This window comes from Schistocerca piceifrons, chromosome 2, assembly GCF_021461385.2.
Source record: "Schistocerca piceifrons isolate TAMUIC-IGC-003096 chromosome 2, iqSchPice1.1, whole genome shotgun sequence".
Taxonomy (NCBI): Eukaryota; Metazoa; Arthropoda; class Insecta; order Orthoptera; family Acrididae; genus Schistocerca; species Schistocerca piceifrons.
In genome coordinates, this window is record NC_060139.1 from 975,525,344 (window position 1) to 975,550,846 (window position 25,503).

A 25,503-nucleotide genomic window follows, 5' to 3' on the forward strand; every position below is an offset into this window, starting at 1 on the left:
AATCAGGATGGCCGGACGCGGGTTTGAATCGTCGTCCTTCCGAATGTGAGTCCATTGTGCTAACCACTGCGCCACGTCGCCCGGTAATGGTGTGGGACGTGTGCAGTTGGAGTGATATGGGACCCCTAACACGTCTAGAAATGACTCTGACGGGTGACACGTACGTAAGCATCCTGTCTGATCACTTGCATCCATTCATGTTCATTGTGCTTTCCGACTAACTTGGGCAATTCCAGCAAGACAATGCGACACCCCACACGTGCAGAAATGTTACAGAGTGGCTCCAGAAACACTCTCATTTAAACACTTCCACTGGCCACCAAACTTCCCAGACATGAACATTATTGAGCATATCTGGAATACCATGCAACGTGCTGTTCAGAAGATATCTCCACCCTTTCGTACTCTTACAGACTTTCTCCAGCCCTACTTGAAACATTAGTCGAGAGGGAGGGGGGGGGGGGGGACTCCACGATGTTAGGCAGGTGTACCAGTTTCTTTGGCTCTTCAAATGTTCAAATGTATGTGAAATCTTATGGGATTTACCTGCTGAGGTCATCAGTCCCTAAGCTTAACTTAAATTATCCTAAGGACAAACACACACACCCATGCCCTAGGGAGGACTCGAACCTCCGCAGGGACCAGCCGCACAGTCCAAGTCAGCAGCGCCCTAGACCGCTCGGCTAATCCCGCGCGGCTTTGGCTGTTCAGTGTATGAACATTCTTAAATAAGAATGCAGTTCAGACCGTATATCTGTCTTGGAGATTTTATGCATATTACCATGTATTGATGCACTATACTTATGATATTGGCCCATACACTACTGGCCATTAAAACTGCTACACCAAGAAGAAATGCAGATAATAAACGGCTATTCATTGGACAAATATATTATACTAGAACAGACATGTGATTACGTTTTCACCCAATTTGGGTGCATAGATCCTGAGAAATCAGTACCCAGAACAACTACCTCTGGCCGTAATAACGGCCTTGATACGCCTGGGCATTGAGTCAAACAGAGCTTGGATGGCATGTTCAGATACAGTTGCCCATGCAGTTTCAACACAATACCGCAGCGCATCAAAAGTAGTGACTGGCGAATTGTGACGAGCCAGTTGCTCAGCCACCATTGACCAAACGTTTTCAATTGGAGAGAGATCTGGAGAATGTGCTGGCCAGGGCAGCAGTCGAACATTTTCTGTATCCGGAAAGGCCCGTACAGGACCTGCAAATGCGGTCGTGCATTATCCTGCTGAAATGTAGGGTTTCGCAGGGGTCGAATGAAGGGTAGAGCCACGGGTCGTAACACATCTGAAATGTAATGTCCACTGTTCAAAGTGACGTCAATCAGAACAAGAGGTGACCGAGACGTGTAACCATTTGCACCCGTTACCATCACTCCAGGTGATACGGCATTATAGCGATGACGAATACACGCTTCCAATGTGCGTTCACCGCGATGCCGCCAAACACGGATGCGACCATCGTGATGCTGTAAACAGAACCTGGATTCATCCGAAAAAAATGACGTTTTGCCATTCGTGCGCCCAGGTTTGTCGCTGAGTACACCATCGCAGGCGCTTCTGTCTGTGATGCAGCGTCGAGGGTAACCGCAGCCATGGTCTCCGAGCTGATAGTTCATGCTGCTGCAAACGTCGTCGAACTGTTCGTGCAGATGCTTGTTGTCTTGCAAACATCCCCATCTGTTGACTCAGGGATCGAGACTTGGCTGCACGATCCGTTACAGCCATGCGAGTAAGATGCCTGTCATCTCGACTGGTAGTGATACGAGGCCGTTGGGATCGAGCACGGCGTTCCGTATTACCCTCCTGAACCCACCGATTCCATATTCTGCTAACAGTCATTGGATCTCGACCAAAGCGAGCAGCAGTGTCGCGATACGATAAACCGCAATCGCGATAGGCTACAATGCGACATTTATCAAAGTCGGAAACGTGATGGTACGCACTTCTCCTCCTTACACGAGGCATCACAACAACGTTTCACCAGGCAACGCCGGTCAACTGCTGTTTGTTTATGAGAAGTCGCTTGGAAACTTTCCTCATGTCAGCACGTTGTGGGTGTCGCCACCGGCGCCAACCTTGTGTAAATGCGCTGAAAAGCTAATCATTTACATATCACAGCATCTTCTTCCTGTCGGTTAAATTTCGCGTCTGTAGCACGTCATCTTCGTGGTGTAGCAATTGTAATGGCCAGTAGTGTATTTTATCGCAGAAGCTGTACACATAGAGCTGACAGCATGGTTCATGTTCAAGCGTATCTGTAGGAGAGGCCGCTTGTTGCCTCTCTCCTGCAGCCCTTCTCGCGTCCAGTACTCCTTAAGACACCATAACCCACGTCCAAAATGTAATATTGTTTGCAGTAAAAGGTTAAATGCTCAAAGTATCCGGCGCGTTGTAACCAGGACAGTCACGATCTTACCCCTAATGACCTATCCAGGGCAGGGCAGTTATTTTCTGCACGGGAGAAAACACTCGGACCAGGACTAAAGTTCACGTGGATAACCTGTTACAGTAAAGTGCCGCAGACAATAGCGGAAAAAGCAGGCAGCGCTCCCCGGCGGGCGCTTTTCCTGGCCCTCTGTCTCAGCCCTAACTAGATAGCTTATCGGAGCGCGGACCCAGCTCAGACCCGCCACCGTAAGAGGCTTAACGTTCGCTCGCCGCTGTGTTCTGCATAAACGCCTGTTAGGCGGGGCGACTCCTTAACAGCGCCGGAAAAACACTTGCCGTCCGGCGCTCTGCCTGACCACGAACTTGCTTTTCTCTTGCGAAAATTGTCCCTCGCCCGTTTTTACAGAATCCAGAGTCACCAACCTGCGCCAGACACAAGACGTAAATTCCCTTTGTCCTGAGCAAAAACATTGAAAAGAAGACAAACCATGATGTGCTGAATGACGATGGGTTTTTGTACGACTGTGTCTCTGGACGTCAGGAACTTGTTTCTGGCCTTCCAAGAGATAAAGCAGCCGGTTGGATTGAGGGATGTAAATGAAAGAAATCGCCTTCAGCCCCGCCATACTGGGGATTATTTGAGTTTATTTGCTTCAGAGTACACTTCGAGACAAATTGGTCCATAAGCGTCATAAACAGAGAACGACAACAGCTGACAGGGATAGAAAGATGCAGTCCACCTGTATTTCTTGGCTCATCCTCTCCTACATGAAAATAGTACATTTGAACAACGCAAGCCAAGCACCTGCTTTTGTTGCATTTGCAGCTAATGTGCTCACCTTGTAAAAGTCTCAATTTCTCTAACTTACCGTCGTGATCATTTCGCTACAAAAAGTAAGTTCACAGTAAAATTGCAGGCCAAGTAACATTCTATTGAATGCTGCACTGCACTTCAGTGCTACAAGAAGGGAGGACAGTACCTGTAATTGTAGTCTGTGTAAATAACAGTGGAAACGGTCTACCTATCGTTCAATTCCGCGACAACAGAAAACGCCCGACAAACGTCTTCATCATGGAATATTCTGCTATTGCTGCGAGACGGTTTCTATATTACATTGCAGTGTCGTCAGACACACAGGCAACTCTATGATCTAAGTCCACACCAGTACGGTTATAGGGCAGAAATATCAATAGACGAAGAAATCAGTCGCGCATTAGAACCAATTAGACGGCAAAAGACATATTTGGAGTTGCAAAAATGGTTCAAATGGCTCTGAGCACTATGGGACTTAACATCTAAGGTCATCAGTCCCCTAGAACGTAGATCTACTTAAACTTAACTAACCTAAGGACATCACACACATCCATGCCCGAGGCAGGATTCGAACCTGCGACCGCAGCAGTCCCGCGGTCCCGGACTGAAGCTCCTAGAACCGTACGGCCACCGCGGCCGGCTTGCAGTTGTAATTTTAATCGGCATGACAAGTCATTTCGATTTCATGATCTGCATTGTTCGCAGGGTTGAAGGAGATGCAACTCCCAACAGCCGTGTATAACAGCTTACTAGATTATTGCGAAAACAGGACAGCAGAGTGGCCTGAAGGACACTAGAAAGTAGTAAAGAAGATAACGAAAGGATTCCCACGAGGTTCAATTTGTGGATCAATATTTTGGGACACTGCTATTGAACCATCCCTAAACAATTTGGATAAACGGTGTAGTCGCTTCTACAGATAACTTATTAGTCGTACCACCTAACTCACGTGCACACCTAGAAAACAAAGTCACACAACTTCTCTTAAGTAGGCCTACAGGTAACTGGTGTAGCGAAAACAAACAAAACAACAGCAAACAATACGGTTCATCTATTATTCAAAGGGCACTAAAACGGAATCCATTTGTTAAACTGGATAACATTAACATAAAGAGGAACTAAATTTAGGAATGTATACTGAGGAATGACTTACTTTCAATGTGCACAGCAAACTGTCAATTAACAAAGCGACGAAACTAATTAATAACTTGCAAGGCTAAATACCACACAATATGGACAATCTTTGAGGACGATAGGGACGTATCACACAGCCTACAGCTATACCATGCTTTGCAACAAGTGCAATGGCGCACCGTCTGCGTTTAGTGCCCTAAAGAAACACAGCGAGGACAGGGCAGAGGATCATACTACTCGGAATGTCGAATGCTTTTGGTACCACATCTGTAGAGCTGTTGTGCGTGGTTCTGGGAACTTGAGCCATTGACATCACTATCATCCGCAGAGCAGCGGTAAAGACGGGCAGACACGACAATGTTACTGAAATGATAGGGGAAAAATTGTAGACAGGCGTCACCTAAACAGCTGGCTCCTTGAAAAATGGCAGCGGGAATGAGATACGACCGACAAAGGCAGTCCTGTTTTCTCTTTCTTCTCCAGTATAAGCTGAAGCATGCGGATCCAATCCATGGTATGTTTCTCTTTTATAGTGGCCATGGCTCACGCCCAGTACATCTGAACCCTGAAGGCATCAGGCACAGTTCTGCATGTACATATGGTGCACAACGGTCTCCTGAACAATGACATTATATTGCAACATCCTCACAAACGTACGACCTAAAACAGAATACGATGACATCAAAGAAATGTTAGGAGAGCGAGACAAATGGTGTGCTCTGGGCAACATCGCTGATAATGTTTCAAGAACACTGTATAGGTTCTAAATACAAGAAAATCCATACGGAAGATCTCGAAAGCACACAACAAACACGAGAACAGGATCCTGGGGAGGACAGGAACTCAGACGTAGACGATGATGGAGAAACAAAGAAAATGACACAAACACAAGAACGTCATCAGACGCAGACACATGAGTAGGGTAACACCTTACAGAGGTAAATAGGAAAGCAGGCAGTACGTGGTTGGTACATGCATCTTAAATAATGTGAAGGATAGTGACTAACGTAAACAATGAGACAGTAATTACGTGTAACAAATGCTCCATTACAGGACACGAGGCTCAGAGTTTAAGTTCCGAGGATCGCCTCACGCTTATTGCACTGACCAAGGGAAACAGCATCATGTACACAAACATAGAACATAACAGCACACACACAACATGTAGAACAAAAAGGTGAAATGTAGTCTACGACATTAGAGGGCTCACTGACCCAGGCACTTCATGGATTATCTAGTTAGAACTCATATACTGGACGGTGTTTGCTACTGGCATGCTTTGTGGCCTTTGCCCAGTCAAGGATAACATAGTGATGCTGCACCAACACACTGCGAGCAGTCCCGTATCAACAGCTTCATTCAGTTTGCGTTCAGCACTGCAGTAACATGCCACGTGGAGGCATGCAACACTTTGATAGAGTCAGGATAGTGGCTTTACTTTAAGCAGGTCGTACACAGTAAGATGTTGCCGATCGGTTACATGTCACTCGAAGTGGTGTGTCTAAGGTAGGGACACAGTACAGAGTGATGGGAAATGTGAACGACAGACCTTGCAATGGTCGTCCTCGAATAACAACACCAATGCAGGATCGTTTCCTCCAACTTTCGGCTCGCAGGCGCCCAACATCAATTGCCAGCAATATTGGAAATGACTTCTCCCGGATTCATATCACAGACCATACAGCGCATAGAAGATTGCATCAGGGTGGTGTTCTTTCCAGAAGACTATAAAATAAATAAAATAAATAAAAAAATGTTATTTTAAATATGTTAATTATTCTATCTGTATGATGGTGATTGTGATTGCAATTGTATTTGCTTATCTGGAACGTGGACGTTTAATTATTCGGTATCAGACGCTTGACAATGGCTTTTTCTTAAAGGCAATGTTACTCGTAGTTGACCGTGAAATAAAACTGAATAATCGGACTTCGTAATTAAATCGTTTCCAAAGACTGCTGCGGTAGGTGCGGACTCATAATCTAAATCTCAATATTACAATAATTTGCCAGCCATGCCAATACGTCGTACAGAGGTGATTGTCTACTAAACATAAAAAAGTTACACAGTTAGTTAAATCAGATATATTCAATGAATAAGCCTACAGTTCATAATCCTACTTACTTTTATAAATATAAATTCTTTACAGAATCGAGTGCCTAGTGTGGTTGCAACTCGCAGTATTCTTCTATAACATGAAATATGGCGGTGTGCCAGACAATAAAATAAAATACGTGCTTCTCGCACCACTTCAACCAGAGCTCTCCCTTTCTTAATCAAACATAAGAGTAACGTAATTGTGCTTTTGTTTTATCAGCGACACAGCGCTGCAGTTGTGTGCCATAGGCTTTATTTATTTGTCACTGATTATTTATTTAATTAATATTTCGCGTTTCCGAGGAAACTCACGCTCGGCATGCAAATGTGCCTTTATATTGCCCCCTGAATTGCGAGGCGAAAGGACACACCTGCAGGCGAGCTATTCACCTAAAGGCACAAGAAAATCTAAGTTATCTACAACTATTCACATGACTTACATTACACATTATACACATTATATACAAAATTTGAATGACGCGGGTGCGCCGTAAAAGTTCTAATGTTGGCAGATAGAGTGCGCGCATGCGCAGAAGCGTCTGTGTAACTGCGGCACTGCCGTTATATCGTACAGTTAGATCACGCGGCACAGTATTGCAGATCATATTGTTCGTGTGCGCGCGTTTTTCAGTCGTTGCACAAAGAAAATATTCAACCAAGATTACATATGAAGACTACATTCTACGACAGGTAACTTAGTTTTAAATTTACAATATTTGTTATAACACAATACAACTTAGATTGTTGAATGTTCTTAGTTACATAGTATTGTTTTGAAATACTTCAAAGAAAAATGTCCGTATTTTTCAGGTGCGTTGACCTATACACATCGTGTCGTTATTACAGTTCATATTCATCCGCTGCACAATAATTTTTTACAGGTTAGTATCGTCGTGGTAAAGTTTTTTGATCACAGTAACATCGTTGTATAACAACGTGATTAATACATAAGCGTGTCCATTTCTCATTTCCATTATAGTCGTAGTGATGCAGTTCGTTGTGACTAAAAGCATTGCTTATTACAGATCAGACGTGACCCGTCGAGTAATTGGTCCACGTGCAGTTCGTTTTTTACATTCCGTGGGAGCTTGGTTGCAGAACCTCGGACGGCACATAGCTGAGGTTGATCCTTGGACAGTCCAGGTAAGAGTGTCCGTCACATTTCGAGAACATTTCATTCCCTGAAGTTCCAACCAAAATTCTTCCACCCGTCGTGTTGTTTTCTGGACAGGCACTTTGTGTCCATTTAATCCAGTTAACATCTTGAAGTTGGGTACTGTAGTAATAATACTAGACGATGCACGAATTATGCACTTCACATTTTCAGTTTTTTGCTGAATATAGCTCACCTAAATGTTCGTAGTTATTAATCAAGGAAATCGTTCATCGCGTTCACATAGATACGCTGCATAATGAATGGCATTAACAGTTTCTTTCACATAGGTTTCCACGTAGTTGCAGAGTTAGTAATGTTCGTTAATGTCCGTGAACAGTGGTTCACTATGCAATGTCTTTTTGGCACTCGTTTTGTTCAAATTTTTACATAGTAACAGTTACACTATACATCAGTTAAAAATAAGTAATTATACATACACACGTCACATATTTTCTTAGCATAAACATAATATAGTTGCACATAAACATGTTTACATCATCATTACATCGCTATAGGTTATTACATTGTGTCACATTTGATTACATGAATTGCAGATATTTACATCCTCTTTAGCGGTTTTGCTGGGATATTATCGATGTTTTTTGTGATGTCATCTGAAATTAAGATAGGTTAGACACAACATTCATTACATCAGTAGGCAAGACCAGGCGTTTTCACTACTCAATAAATATTCAAAATAGTAAGAGAGAGAGAGAATGTTCGATTCCTCGCGTTTTGTGCGTGTGTGTAGAGTGTCTGTGTGGCCTTGACTACTGATAGATGCTTTTCGTGTTGAGAGATGTGCGTCTAATCTATTTCTCAAAGTAAAAGATCGCTTCACAGATGACGTCTGTCAGTTCGTCAGGTGTCACACCAAGTCAGTGGTACCTTCAGTAACAAATGTTCCGTGAAAAATTAATATGTCATCCACTGCTACGTAATCATAAATTTTACTTTAATATTCCGTCTTTCAGGTGGAGGCGCGCGCTGAAAGAAGAGTTCTTCTGTCTTCAACTGCGTCACTGGAACCGCTGAAATGAAAATTTCTATACTACTTATTATCTGTGTTGTAACAACAGAGTTTTTCGAGTTGCTTAGCAATATTTTGATGGGTATGACTTTGACATTATTCAGCATGAAATGCTCTAAGATCTCGGTGTGCGTATAGCCCAATAATTTTGTTAGTTCTAGGATGTTGTAACAGATACGCACCAGGATGCGGTATGTTAACAATTATATAAGGTCCTTCATATAGCAGACGCCACTTAGCGTTGCGTCGTTTGAGTGCTACAGATTTATGATGAGTACGAAGTAGTACAAGCATTCCTACCTCGAATTTTTGTTTTCTTTTTATTATGTTTCTGTGATGTTTGTTTCGTATTTGTGCGTGATGTGTCAATGTAGTCAATACTTCTTTTATTTTCTGTTCAGGTGTGATTTCCTTGTCTGACAACTTAGGTAATGGTTCTATCCACTGATCGTTCTGTTTGCAATTGAACATGATCTCGTTAGGTGTAATTCGTATCGTAAATATTTAAGTTATTGTGTACGTCTTCGAAAAGACTTAGGTAGGACACCCAATTAGTATGTTTTGATGAAATATAGGTCCTCATGAATCGATTTAATTCTCGGAAAAGTCTCTCAGTCGCGTTACATTGTGGACTAAACCTCGAAATAAATATACTTTTAATGTTATTGTCCTTCAAGAAATTTCTCCATTTGTACCCAGAGTAGTATGCTGCATTATCTGATAGAATTGCTTTAGGTTTTCCCACGTGCGTCAGGTAATCACTTGAGAATCTTCGTATTATAGCATTTGCAGTGGCGGATTTTAAAGCATAAAGTTTTACATGTTTAGAAAATATATCGTAAAAAGCTAAGATATATTTGACGCCTCCAGAGCTTGCTGGATGCGGTCCACTGATGTCAGTACACAGAATTTCCAGGGGTTTACTAGGTAAAATAGAATGTAAATCTGTTTTTGTGGATAAATTCTGAGGTTTTGATTTTTGACATATGACACATGTTTTTAGTTCCCTGTAAATTTTTCTTCTCATATTGCTAAAATAACAGTATGTACTGAGCTTTGCCAAACACTTTTTCGTCCCATAATGACCCCAAACTAAGTGTGTGTGCCAAATTAGATTACGTTCAGACTCTTTGGGAATGCATACACACCAGTTAGTAGCATTTGGATGTCGGCGGTAAAATAACACATCATTGTGTAACTTGTAATACTTAGTCAAAGGATGATTGTGTTTTTCTACCAGTAATGTTATTATCTTATACCAGTGAGGATCAGATTTTTGTAATTCAGCCATGTTTCTGCACATATCAATATAATATTGGTGATACTGCTTGTCTTGCATTAAGAGAATCCTGTAGTCATTTATATTTTCTAAGTCACTGTTGGTATCATTCATACCTTGTGGAAGTCTAGACAAAGTGTCTGCAATGGTGTTGTCCTTACCTCTTATGTACTTAATTTCAAAAGAGTAGTTCTGAAGTGTAACTGCCCATCGTGATAGTCTAGGATGTACAAGTTTACAAGTTAACAAAAATGTCAGGGCCTGGTGATCGGTGTAAATTACCGTATGTTTTCGAAATAAATAATAATTGAATTTCTTGAATGCCCATACTATGGAAAGTGTTTCTAACTCAGTAGTGGAGTATGTACGCTCACATTCAGTTAGAGTGCGACTCGCAAACCCAATAATTCTTATCTGTTCCTCCTCTTTATTCTTTACAACTTGAAATAAGCAACAGCCCAAGCCAGTACGTGAAGCGTCACAAGTCATACAAAAATCTAAATTGAAATCTGGATGGCTCAATATGTTAGCATTCACTAAAGCATGTTTAATTGTATTAAAGTCATTCTGGCACTGTTCCGACCAGATCCAAACTTGATTCTTTCTGAGTAGATTTAGCAGATGTTTACTGTTCAAAAGTGGTTGTGGCAAAAAACGTCTGAAAAATGAACATAGCCCAAGGAATGATTTTAACTGCTTTTTAGTTCGAGGGCTAGGAAAGTTTCTGATAGCATCTAATTTACTGGGATCCGGACGTATGCCCTGTGAATTAATGATATGTCCTAAATACTTTATCTCACTGCAACCAAATTTTGATTTTCTTAGGTTGGCTGTGACTCCAGCTTGTGCAAATTTTTCTAAAATTCTTTGAATAGTGTCAACGTGTTCATTCCAAGATTGTGTAGCTATCAGTATATCATCTACATAGTGTGTGACTGTCTCAACTAAATCGTCGCCAAGCACGGTATCCAGGGCTGTAATGAATACCCCAGAGCTGACATTCAGTCCGAAGGGTAGAACACAAAACTGATAGGTTCGCCCCCCGAACATAAATGCAGTATATTTCCGAGAATCAGGAGTGATACCCACCTGCCAAAACGAATTAGCGAGATCTATTGTGGAAAAATATTTTGCATCTAGAAATTTCTGTAATTGCTCTTCTAAATTTTCAGGTTTTGTGTGAACCGGTAAAATTATTTCATTAATAGCTCGTGCGTCTAACACTAACCTAATGCTTCCATTTGATTTTTTGACAACAAGTAGAGGACTACAATAAGGTGAGGTGGATGGTTCAATGACCTTCCAGTCTAACATTTGTTTTAATTCTTGCCACACAGCAGGTCGTTGAGATAACGGTACGTTATATGTCTTATGGTAGAAGATCTTGTGAGGCTTAACTTCAATCTTGTACACATACGTGTTGATAACACCTAATCGTTTGGTAAAAACTTGTAAATATTTGGATAACACTTTCTGTAGTTTTATACGTTCATGTACACTGAGAGCTGTAGCTTCACTTATGATCAAGCAATGTTTTCAAGTCCATTAGCTCTGTGTCAGATGAGTGTGTTTGCATGTCTTGAATGTCATTGTCAAGTACTAACTGAACCTTGTACCCTGTACAGTGTTTGTCATGCTTTAGAGTTCTCCTGTCCAAATCAATAATAATTACACTGCCTTTATCATTTAAAATACATTTACCTTTGGAGAAGTCTATAATGCAGTCCTTCTCGCTCATAATATCTATTCCTAATATGCAATTTATCACAAGGTTTTGTACAACCAGGAATGGCCATTGTACGGTTCCATTACCTATTTTAACGTTTACAAAAACTTGCTTCGTAACCCTACATGACTTATTACCTAGTGCAGTAGTTATTTTACAGTTTTGGGCAGGAAACTCAGGCACAGGTTCCAATTCACACATCTTTTTATAGAAATTAAAAGACAAAACGCTCACAGCTGCACCTGTATCTAGGATAATAGTAGTTGGAATCCCACCTACTACACCAGTAGTAGATGCTAAAACAATTTCATTTGTGTTTAAACGACATTGTGTACTGTCTTGTAAAAGTTCATCTGATATATTGTTATTGTGGTTGTATCTTATAAATAAAACAGGTAGTTTTTGTTTAGAATTACTCGGCATATCATTATTCTGTTGTTCAAGTGTGGTGTCAAATAACTGATTAACATTGAAGTCGCCCCCCCAAGAATTCTTCAGCCACGACCTGGGGCAAAGTAGTGACTGTTTCTAGTTTGTTGGATTAGCATTTGTACTAGGTACTGACACAGATTGAGGTTGAGCATCAGGTGTCATTTCTATTATATTCACATTCGGATATTGCCTATTATGATCTCCAAACTTTTGCGGTTGTTGTTGCTGTTGCGCATTATAACTTACCTGTCGGTCGTAAGGTATGCTCCAATTTTGACCTGGTGGCTGCTGTGGTAAAGCAGAGTTTGAATGAAAGTACTGATCGTTACGAGTCCAACCTTGATGCTGTCTTGGCTCGTAGTTATTATTATTTCTATTTCTGTTTGTGTTTTTGTTATTACCTTTGTATCCGTTGTTACCGTTGTAGTTATTACCGCGGTGCCTTTTGTATGGATTGCCGCATGAAATATTATTACTGTTGTAACTATTGTTTGTATTGGAATACGCGTGTTGATTTTGATTTCCGTACTGAGACGGCATGTGAGTTTGCTGTTTTTGTTGTACCACGTATCCAACTGTGGGCGCGCCAGAATTGTGTTGGCAAGCCTGCATGTTTTGCATACCACTAGTGTAAACATTGTGGCTGCTGTTTTGCCGCGCGAAGCGCTGATCTTCAAGTAACATGTCAACCGAATCTAAAGCTGTTAAAAAATAATCTGAATCGTCATCCGGGATATGTAGAAGTTTTTCCTTAATGTTGAAAGGCAATTTGGCCTTCAACGCTCGGAGTATATCACGCGTTGCGACTGGTTCGTCTAAAAAATGTCCCATGTTCAAGTATTTTTCAAAATATCTGCGTAAGTTACCATTTTTACTGTTAAAAGTTTCAGGTTCTAAAATTTGTCTTCTGAGTCGCTCCTGGACGGATTGCGACCAGAATTTGTTCAGAAAAGCACGCTCAAACTCACTGTACGTGGTACATACGTCAGCTTGACTGTATGCCCAGACAGCTGCATCGCCTTGGATGTAACCGACAATATATGAAATCTTTTTCCGGTCACTCCAAGTGCGTGGAAATGCGTTACTAAAAGATTTAAGAAAAATCACCGGATGAATGGTTCGTTTTTCTGGGATAAAAATCTGAAATTGCCTGTGTTTCATTAAGCTTTCATCTTCCTTCGCATTGTGATATGGATTTATTCCACTGTAATTACTGGTATGTTCAGCTGGCGAGTAATTACGATAATGTTGCTGTGGTTTACCATGATAATAGCTTGTGTTTGTGTTTCCACATCGTGGTATGTGTTGTAGTCGTGGTGTGTTTTGTTCTTGTGTATTTGTCGTGTGCGGAATGTGTGTATCATACTCGAATGTATATTGGTTTCTGAACTGTACATTTTGACTGATATTTTCGTTACATTCAGACTGTAGTTGATCGGTGAATTGTCTCATGGGTGCAGTGACGGATTGTACTGCGTCACTGATCAGCTGTTTGTTATTAGTAATGTATTGCGCTACGGAGTCGTGCACAATTGTTGGTAAATTTTCACGTAAGCATCTATCAAAATGTTTGTCTTTGTTCTCAACCCAATCATGAAATTCTTTATTAATATTTTGAAAATGAGCTGTGGCATCTGATTGTAAGATGTCAGTCAGGTGTGGTCCAACATTGTCAAATTTATTCTGTACGTCAGTAATTCGTTTTTCAAGGTTGTCATGTACTGAAGGATATGTTTGAATTTGTTCAGTAAGAACTTCACACGTGACATTAAGGTTTTTTACTTGTGTCTGTAAAAGTGCTACGTCAGTTGTAGTCTTTTCTTGTCTCGTATTGAGCTGGGAAAATTTAGTACTGAGTTCGGTCATCTGTTTGGTCAGTGTGGCGTCTATAAGTTCCACACGCTTACATAAAGTGTCATTACCTATCTTGATTGCTATGAGATCAGATTTGATTTCGTCATTTTGTGTTTTTAACTGTTCATTTTGTGTCTCTAATTGTGCCTTTAAGGTTGCCATGTTTTCGGCGTTTTGTTTCATTAGCATTTGTAACATGTCGGCAATGTTTACCGTTTGTAAGGTCTCTGCCCCCGCCGCGTCATTAGACGTGACGTCATGCATTAACATGGGCTCTGATTGAGATTTTGAAATTTTTGTAGTGGACGGCCTATCGTCAAAATTTTCGTCAACACTTGCGTCAATGTTTGATGAATCGTCACTACCGGTTGCTGTCGTAAAGTCATTTTCTAACACTTGTCTCACGTCCGAGTCGGATTGCGTCTGAATAGTACGTCCTTGCTGTTCCATTTTTGCGTATTGTTTTCTAGTTATTACCATGCCACACGTGATATATGTTTCAAGAAAATTTTTGACACTGATTTTAAAATAAAATGTAGTTGAGCATGAATCGCTCGTAGCAACAATGGCTGTCTGTTAATTTAAAAATATAAACTGAATTTGAGATTATTGGTAATGGCTGCTGGCCATGTTACATGATATCGTACAGAAGTCGGCCATATTGTACACTCGTGTATTGGTATTGTTGCATACGTTATTGTTTAGGGAAAAGTATTGAGAATGAAATTTATCACTGAAACTGTTATGCAGAAAAGAAACACTACAGAATTTACTGAAAAGCTAATACACTGAATTATACGTCTGGTCAAGCCTACCAATGCAAAGATGCTGCGTCTTACCTTATTTTGCTGGAAGTTTCATTGCGTCTTCCCGCAAAATTTCAGAATTGGAAAATATCTTCAGATTTTGTTATCTCTCATACATTGACGTCCAGGTCCAGAAAGTTGATTTTTTACATGAAACAAAGAGAACAATGTAACAAATGACAAAATAACAAGTCCTGTCAGGGTCGCCAATATAAAATAAATAAAATAAATAAAAAAATGTTATTTTAAATATGTTAATTATTCTATCTGTATGATGGTGATTGTGATTGCAATTGTATTTGCTTATCTGGAACGTGGACGTTTAATTATTCGGTATCAGACGCTTGACAATGGCTTTTTCGTAAAGGCAATGTTACTCGTAGTTGACCGTGAAATAAAACTGAATAATCGGACTTCGTAATTAAATCGTTTCCAAAGACTGCTGCGGTAGGTGCGGACTCATAATCTAAATCTCAATATTACAATAATTTGCCAGCCATGCCAATACGTCGTACAGAGGTGATTGTCTACTAAACATAAAAAAGTTACACAGTTAGTTAAATCAGATATATTCAATGAATAAGCCTACAGTTCATAATCCTACTTACTTTTATAAATATAAATTCTTTACAGAATCGAGTGCCTAGTGTGGTTGCAACTCGCAGTATTCTTCTATAACATGAAATATGGCGGTGTGCCAGACAATAAAATAAAATACGTGCTTCTCGCACCACTTCAACCAGAGCTCTCCCTTTCTTAATCAAACATAAGAGTAACGTAATTGTGCTTTTGTTTTATCAGCGACACAGCGCTGCAGTTGTGTGCCATAGGCTTTATTTATTTGTCACTGATTATTTATTTAATTAATATTTCGCGTTTCCGAGGAAACTCACGCTCGGCATGCAAATGTGCCTTTATAAGACCAATGAGAAGTTTTGCACTGTACCAATGGAACAGACGGAATCGAGGGACCTAGGCTCTTATAGAATGTAGTAATGTCATGGTTGCTGACGATACCAGGACTGGTTTGTGACCGGACACTAGACGTGTTTGGGTTTTGAGACGCCCTCGACGGCAGCAGGAACGCCGTTACGTTCAGGAAGTCCATTTGCTTGCAAGTGGAAGTATAATGTTCTGGGCGGCAGTAATGATGGGACGGCGGACCCCTCTAATTCCCATCTACGGCAGTTTGACTGGTCCCTGATACCTCCAAGAGGTTCTACAAACGACTGCAAGGCCCTACAGACGTCGGTGATAACTTCATCCTAGTCGATGACAATGCAAGACCGCATCGTACTCTAGCAATGTCTCGGTATCTTCAAAGATGCAATATCAACAGAATGCATTGGCCAGCACAGTTCCCAGACATGAATGCAACTGAGCACCTGTGAGACCTGTTGCAGGTGGCCATTGTACAGCGTCCGAATTAACCTGACAGTCTTGAGGACATCAGTGAAGCTGCCATTGAGGAGTGGGACCTCATATCCCAAGAGAAACTTCAAGGTCTCTTCCAGAACATGTCTCTCAGAGCGGAAGAACTCATCTGTGCGCGGGGCGGGCCATATTCACTACTAAACACCGATAATCATCATCATAAGATAAAGTTTTTCACTGTTTTTGTTTTCAAGATGCACATTTAGGAGACAGCCTGTTATGTTTTGTAACGATTTTTTTGTAACTAACCAAAACTCTTCTTGTTTTCAGAAGTAATTGTGTTTGTTGAGTTGGTAAGGTGCTTTGCAAACCTCAATGAGCGTAGTATAAGAAGTCATTGTATCCACGGTATTCTAAACTTTTGTTGTGTGTAGTACTATGGGTATGCCCTAAATAAGCACATAAAACAGGCAATAAGTAGTACTAGTTCTTAGACAGTAGAAACAAATACACACAGGATCACTCATTTTATGTTTCACTCAGTAATATAAGAAGACATAATTTCGTATGTTACTCCCCATGAGGCAGGTTCGCTGTTTCTACTGAGGCTCATCCCACCTGAAATAGCAACAACAGGAATCATAATTTATATGTTATATTCCATTTCAACAGAAAAATAAAATCTGCAGATCGTCCTTTCCCCATATTTCTATTACACTCCTGGAAATGGAAAAAAGAACACATTGACACCGGTGTGTCAGACCCACCATACTTGCTCCGGACACTGCGAGAGGGCTGTACAAGCAATGATCACACGCACGGCACAGCTGACACACCAGGAACCGCGGTGTTGGCCGTCGAATGGCGCTAGCTGCGCAGCATTTGTGCACCGCCGCCGTCAGTGTCAGCCAGTTTGCCGTGGCATACGGAGCTCCATCGCAGTCTTTAACACTGGTAGCATGCCGCGACAGCGTGGACGTGAACCGTATGTGCAGTTGACGGACTTTGAGCGAGGGCGTATAGTGGGCATGCGGGAGGCCGGGTGGACGTACCGCCGAATTGCTCAACACGTGGGGCGTGAGGTCTCCACAGTACATCGATGTTGTCGCCAGTGGTCGGCGGAAGGTGCACGTGCCCGTCGACCTGGGACCGGACCGCAGCGACGCACGGATGCACGCCAAGACCGTAGGATCCTACGCAGTGCCGTAGGGGACGGACCGCCACTTCCCAGCAAATTAGGGACACTGTTGCTCCTGGGGTATCGGCGAGGACCATTCGCAACCGTCTCCATGAAGCTGGGCTACGGTCCCGCACACCGTTAGGCCGTCTTCCGCTCACGCCCCAACATCGTGCAGCCCGCCTCCAGTGGTGTCGCGACAGGCGTGAATGGAGGGACGAATGGAGACGTGTCGTCTTCAGCGATGAGAGTCGCTTCTGCCTTGGTGCCAATGATGGTCGTATGCGTGTTTGGCGCCGTGCAGGTGAGCGCCACAATCAGGACTGCATACGACCGAGGCACACAGGGCCAACACCCGGCATCATGGTGTGGGGAGCGATCTCCTACACTGGCCGTACACCACTGGTGATCGTCGAGGGGACACTGAATAGTGCACGGTACATCCAAACCGTCATCGAACCCATCGTTCTACCATTCCTAGACCGGCAAGGGAACTTGCTGTTCCAACAGGACAATGCACGTCCGCATGTATCCCGTGCCACCCAACGTGCTCTAGAAGGTGTAAGTCAACTACCCTGGCGAGCAAGATCTCCGGATCTGTCCCCCATTGAGCATGTTGGGGACTGGATGAAGCGTCGTCTCACGCGGTCTGCACGTCCAGCACGAACGCTGGTCCAACTGAGGCGCCAGGTGGAAATGGCATGGCAAGCCGTTCCACAGGACTACATCCAGCATCTCTACGATCGTCTCCATGGGAGAATAACAGCCTGCATTGCTGCGAAAGGTGGATATACACTGTACTAGTGCCGACATTGTGCATGCTCTGTTGCCTGTGTCTATGTGCCTGTGGTTCTGTCAGTGTGATCATGTGATGTATCTGACCCCAGGAATGTGTCAATAAAGTTTCCCCTTCCTGGGACAATGAATTCACGGTGTTCTTATTTCAATTTCCAGGAGTGTATTTTCTTCTAAATTATTGACCTAATTGACTAATTTAATTTCCTTTGTAACTCAGTTGTCATTACAATGGTTTTCAGGGTTCAAGTCTTTTTCCCAGTAATGTAGAACAATGTAATATCGTATGTCAAGTCGTAAAATGTACGACCTGGTTTTAAAATAATAGCCAGCGGGTCTTCAAATATGCAATAAAGAAAGTGGAACGAAATGTCGACTGTGGCCCATGACGATTAACTTTCTTCACCATTAGCATCAACCATGTACGTGCGACCTTGATCGTATTGTTGCCACCAGTCCACTGCCACTGGAAGCGACACTGCATTTGGTTCATACACAAGTTTTGCCCATCAGCAGTCGTGCAGTCTCGTATACATGCACTTTGGAGAACGTTTTCAGTTTCCGCGCCATTTCACTCCTGCACTATGATGGACGTGTTATTCGTACTGCAGCAGTACGGTGTCTTCAGGAAACTCAGAACATGTACTCTCTTCACACAATGAGCCACTCTTGATACGCGTTGCTCTTAGGGTGCGAGGACAAGTGTCTTCTCATAGGAGCAAGGGATTTTCGGTCATAAGAAACGTGTGCTAGTTAGAACAAAGCTTTTATTGGGGTTTTAGTAGACTACTCCACTTTCACGCGTATTCACCGTTCACTTATAAGCACTATTCCTCACGTTGCACTAGCTTCTTCAGCCATTCTGCTTGGGAATTCAGCCAGTTGACAACTCTGATGCTGAGTTCCTCGTTATCTTCAAACCGTTGTTGTAATATCGCACCCTCCCTGTCTGCAACATAACTCCATTTTATTTCAAACAATTCTGCCGGAGGAACATCCGCAACTGAGCATTATAGTACACTTTGAAAATACTGCTTCAGTTGTTTTTATTTACACGAAGAGCCAAAGAAACTGGTAAACCTGCCTAATATCGTGTAGGGCAGTCGTGAGCAGACAGAAGTGCCGCAACACGATGTGGCATGGACTCGACTAATGTCTGAAGTAGTGCTGGAGGGAATTGACACAATGAATCGTGCAGGGCTGTCCATAAATTCGTAAGAATACGAGGGGTGGAGAACTCTTCAGAACAACACGTTGCAAGGCAGCCCGGATATGCTCAATAATGTTTATATCTGGGGAGTTTGGTGGCCAGCGGAAGTGTTTAAACTCAAAAGTGTGTTTCTGGAGCCACTCTATAGCAATTCAGGACGTGTGGGGTGTCACATTGTCCTGCTGTAATTGCCTAAGTCCTTCTCAATGCACAGTGGACATGAATGGATGCAGGTGATCAGACAGGATGAGTCATATCTAGACGTATCAGGGGTCTCATATCACTCCAACTGCACACGCCCCATACCATTACAGAACCTCCACCAACTTGAACAGTCCCCTGCTGACGTACAGGGTCCATAGATTCATCCGCTCGATACAATTTGAAACGAAACTCGTCCGACAAGGCAACACGTTTTCAATTATCAATAGTCCACCAGCGGTGTTGACGGGCCTAGGCGAGGCGTTAAACTTTGTGTCGTGCAATCATCGACGGTACACGAGTGGGCCTTCGGCTCCGAAAGTCATGTATCGATGATGTTTCGTTGAATCGTTCGCACCCTGACACTTGTTGATGGCCCAGCATTGAATTCTGCAGCAATTTGCGGAACGGTTGCACTTCTGTCACGCTGAACGATTCTCTTCAGTCGTCGTTGGTCCCGTTCTTGCAGGATCTTTTACCGGCCGCGGCGATGTCGGAGATTTGATGTTTTACCGGATTCCTGATATCCACGGTACCCTCGTGAAATGGTAGTACGTGAAAATCCCCACTTTCGCTACCTCGGAGATGCTGTGTCCCATCCCTTGTGCACCGACCGTGGCATCACGTTAAACTCACTTAAATCTTTATAACCTCCAATCGTAACAGCAACAACCGGTCTAACAACTGAGCCAGATACTTGTTTTTTTATGTAGGATTTGCCGACCGCAGTGCCGTATTCTGCCTGTTTACAAATTTCTGTATTTGAATAGGCGTGCCTATACCAGTTCCTTTGTGCTTCAGCGCCCGCCTGCTTAGCTTGGTGATAACGTGCTTGCCTCCCATGCAGCATGCCCGGTTTCGATTCCTGGCCGCTTTGGATATTTTCTCAGCTCGTGGACCGGGTGTTGCGTTGTCCTCATCATCATTTCATCCTGTGTGGCGTCGACTGAAATAAGACTTGCACTTGGCGACCGAACTTCCCAGTATGGGGCCTCCCGGCGAACAAAATGGTTCAAATGGCTCTGAGCACTATGGGACTTGACATCTATGGTCATCAGTCCCCTAGAACTTAGAACTACTTAAACCTAACTAACCTAAGGACATCACACAACACTCAGTCATCACGAGGCAGAGAAAATCCCTGACCCCGCCGGGAATCGAACCCGGGAAGCCGAGCGCGTGAACCGAGAACGCTACCGCACGGCCACGAGCTGCGGACCCCGGCCAACAATGCCATATGCTCACTTCATTTTATGTGCTTCAGTGTAAATATGAACAGTATCGGACTTCCACATGGTCGTCATCAGGTGCTAATTTTAGTTTTTACACTCGGTAGTACACATGAAAAAGCAAAGAAGAAGTTCCATATAACGTTTTAGAAAGCAGTGGTCGGGATAGATGCTGTAAAACCTACGTCAACGGTAAAGTGACACCAGACGGTACTACGGAGGTCTACCTGAGTAAAGAAATATGCAATGAACGCCAGGAGACTTGCACTTTATGTGTGACCCCGAGCGGTGTACGAGTACAGGACGCGGTGTATTTTCTTTCATGGATTTATGTAAAGCTTTTATCTTCTTTTTCCTCGGCAAACGTCCTTCAGTATCGATTAGCCACTCACTTGAGCAATTTTATCTCTGCCGCAGTCTCGTTATTAGCTATCCTGAAATAAGTGGACAAAAGGAAGGAAGATTAATGTTTAACGTTCCATCAAAAACGGGGCCATTAGAGACGGAGCACACAAGCTCGGAATGTCTCTAGGATCGCGCAGGAAATCGGCCGCGCCATTTCGAAGGAACCATCGCAGCATTTGCTTGCAGAGATTTTGAGAAATCGTGGAAACCCTAAATCAGGGTGATCGGGAGTGGATTTAAACAGTCGTCTTGCCGAACGCGATTTCAGAGTGCTAACCACTGCGCTAGCTCAGTCGGTATAAATGAAAAGACGACAGACGAATTTGCCTTCTCTTGGCAGTTGTCAAACTGAGTGGACGCATTCACGTTTGTGTAACCGTTTTGATAAAAGAGAAACGGTGAGTTCATAAAATAGGTTGGCATGGACTAAATTAATTATCAACCTGTTCAAGTATTGTACTGGGTGATTTTTTTCACCGAGTACAAACTCCAGGTATTGATCGATTAGAGGATATGGAACAAAAAAGTTCTAATGAACTTATGTTCGGAAATGCATGGCGTCCATGCTATAATAATACATTGTTACAGCTACTGCATTCTTATATGTACTGTACCATGTAGTCACACTTATAGTATATGTTGAAAATGGATTCCACGTGCCTCAACGCATGCGTGTAGGCTCCGTCTCGCACTTTCACATGGGCCATGCTGCATCCGAACAGTGTTGAAGGCGGCATGAATACGCTGTTCCAGTGTCTCCACATCTGCGAAGGGCTCTGCATATATGATACTTTTGAGGTAGCCCTATAACCACAAATTGCGCGGACTGAGATCCAGTGAATGAGCAGGCCATGCAACTGGACCCCCTCGTCCAATTCATCTACGAGGGAAGACGCGATTGAGATGCATCCGGACGTTAACGGTGAAGTGGACTGGAATACCATCGTGTAACAGCCTCATAACCCTATGAATCATCAGTGGCACTTCTTCTAGCAGGGGAGGCGAAGTCACCCGCAAGAAACGGCGATAATTCCGGCCTGTTAGGCGACGTGGAAAGAAGACTAGTCCAAAAATACGGTCGCCAATTATCCCGGCCCACACATTTCGGCTGCACCAATGCTGACGATTCGCTGTCACCATACTATCTGCATACTATCCCACAGGTGACTGTTATGAAAGTTCAAGATACCACTCCGCGTAAAGGTGGTCTCATATGTGAATAGGATGGATGACATAAACCTCGGAATCATGGTTGCTGGCAAAGAAACCAGTGACAAAACTGCTCCCAATGTAGAAAGTCGGTCGCTAGTAAGCCCTGCGCACTCTGTAAGTGACAAGGGCAGTAACAGTCGTTTTGGAGAAACTTTCACATAGTCGTCTGGCTTAGCCTGTACTGGGGGGCCAACTGCCTGGTATTGACACCGCGGTCGCCTTCTACTTTGTTAATCACGTTTTCCTCCAAGTCTAGTGTCCGAACATTGTGGGTACGTCCCTCATGACTTCCTGCTGCCCGAAACTACTCTGTCTCAGACAAATGGTGAAACACTGTTGCAATCTTTGAATCCTGTGGTTGCTGTAGGCAGCGCTAAGTCTTCTGATACAACCTTGCTGCCGATCGCCCGTTGCAGTTTTCCTTTCCATAAGTAACCACCATGTTGGCAAGCCCTCAGTTCGAATACGGAACTATTGTGTATGACATCGACTACAAGGTGAGGTCATCAGTCCCCTAGAACTTAGAACTACGTAAACCTAACTAATCTAAGGACATCAAACACATCCATGCCCGAGGCAGGATTCGAACCTGCGACTGTAGCGGTCGTGTGATTCCAGACTGAACCGCCTAGAACCGCTCGGTCACACCGGCCGGCTGGCTGGACACAACATGACCAAATACTATGGCAGGAGAGGGCGCTAGGGCATGACATATGAGGAGTATCATCCTCTAGGAGGAAACCATGCATACTGGAACTGTGGCTGCATGGTACAGCGCGTATTAGACAGCAGTCTCTGTAACAAAGTATGATTGAATGAATGATCTCTAGCATGGAAACCATGCATTCCGAACATAAGTTTATTATACCTTTTTTATCCCGTATCCTCTCATCGATCAATCCCTAGGGTTTGCACACTGTGGAAAAAATCACCCTTTATTCTTATATTTAAGTAAGATGAAGAAAGAGAGTACATCGAACAAGCAGCCGGAACTATTCTTTCCCCAGCCACAGAGTACCTAAAATTATTTGAGTTTGCCCACCAAGCTACCATTTCAAGCACAGTATGGGTTGACAAGAGACGAGTGCTAGATTGAGACTGTCGGGTGAGCAGACGAAACAGCTTTGGATCGCTCGTCTCAGTCTGGCGACACCCATTAGCTGTAATTGTTGACTCAAGTCCCAAGCAATCTTTTGTATCCCGCCTGGATAGGCGGCGCGTAGGTCTGCTCCTGTGAACTGCTTCTGAAATATAGTCCGAGAGTGAAGGAAGCGAGTAGGAGCAGGAGAGGTAAAGCACTTCGGTACTGCATGTAACTAACACCTTTTAACTAAGAGTCAAAAATCACATGTAAATAACAAAGACTTACATAACTTTGGCTGGGATGAGCACGTAGGTGTGAAGCCGTAGTCCATGTCGGATCAAAGTCTCAATAGCAAGCTAGCCCACTCGCTAGTCGAAGCGATGTTTCCAGGCCGTCTGCTCTTGATGAAATGGGCAGAAATCAAGACGACACTCGCTGAGCTCCACAGCGTCGGCCAGAGGGCTCTGTGGTCGGCGTAGTTAGTCTTCTCTCGTAGTGCTAACTTACGAGAGCGTGCACCTACGTTGTGGCATCATAACTATCGACGCCACACAATCAACTAGAAAACGTCCTTTTTTCCAGAAAGCAACTACTATTTTTCGATTCGAGTCAGGAAACTGAATGGTTTCTGTTTTGGCGATGTTGACTGTCTGCCAGATCATCGTCTGTTGTTTTCGTTCTGCGTTGGTGTAGATTTCCCGTGTTTTTCGTCACTCACACCAACGTGAGAAAAGTCTGTCCATATTGTCAACAGTAGTCAAAAAAAGCCAACAAGCACTCGCCCTCTTGACGTTCTTTGCTCTTAAGTATTTTTGGTACCCACCTTACACAGAACTTCAATATGCGAGCTTACCGATAACCGTCGCGTAAATAGTGGTCTTCCCAACATGAGGAATTTCATCAGAGAGAATACCATTCGTCACTCGCGAATAAGATTGCAGTTTTTAATCCAGTTGCTGATTTTCTACCTCTGGGTACAGGGCCTGCCACCAGAATACACAGTAGGCAATATGGGGAGTGTGCACAGTAGCGATCTGCGACGCTGACGTCACGACGGGTCCAGATATCGCACAGTAGCCCGCCACTGCCGTAAATTTATTGTGTCGTCAATAGATTTTTGACTGAATACCAGGTAGTTTACAAGAGTGTGAGCTATTACTGGTGATTCACGATTAAGTGCAGAATTATTCTACATAATCAGTGTACTGAGGATACTGACAAGTTTCGAAACGTTTTAATTTAAAAATAATATCTTACTGCGCGATCGCTAGTTCTAGACTTACTAAGCACTGCAGACAACGAAAAATGTCAAGAATTTAGTTTCATATGTTTTCTAAAAAGGAAGAGACGAAACAAACATGAATAAATGCTAGTAAACTTACCTATTCGTTTTCATTTGCTGATTCTTGTGTTTAGTCAATTTATTTTCCTGATTATCCTTTCTTGTGTGTAGTAAATTTATTTTTCTGATTATTAGGGTTATCAAATGCATTTGAAAAGAGAACTGTTGCTTAATCCTCCAAACGTGGGTTGATACCATATGCTATTCTAACTCTATTCCTCCAATCCTCCGGAGGTGATTTAGAAGGTCGTAATGGGCCTAATATTGAGAACAAAAATTGGTACAAAAACGAAATTAGCAGAAGTGATTGTGCAGCTAAATGAAGAAACTACTAGTAGACGCAACGTTATGAAAGCACAAAAAATGCGACACCGCATTTTTGTGCTAACAAATAGTAAATATGTAAATATAAGTAAAAAAATTTAGACAAAAAACAGAGATTTACGAGCTCGTCTGTATCGGTGTAACGCTATTTACAACATTTTCAGACAGTTTACCAAAAGAGGACTTAGTCAGTTTAGCGTTCCATTAGGTTTTATTGATTTAAGCGTTAATACTATGGAAACATAATCAAAGCTACTAATCAAATTTTTAAAAGACGTAATTCTTATCTTTGATTAAATGAGATTTGGCAGTCATTTCTGCTTTGACCCAGTAGAGGGATTCACGGAAGTTTAATAGGAAAATGGATGCAGATAGTTTATAATACCTTGTACATGATCGTTCCT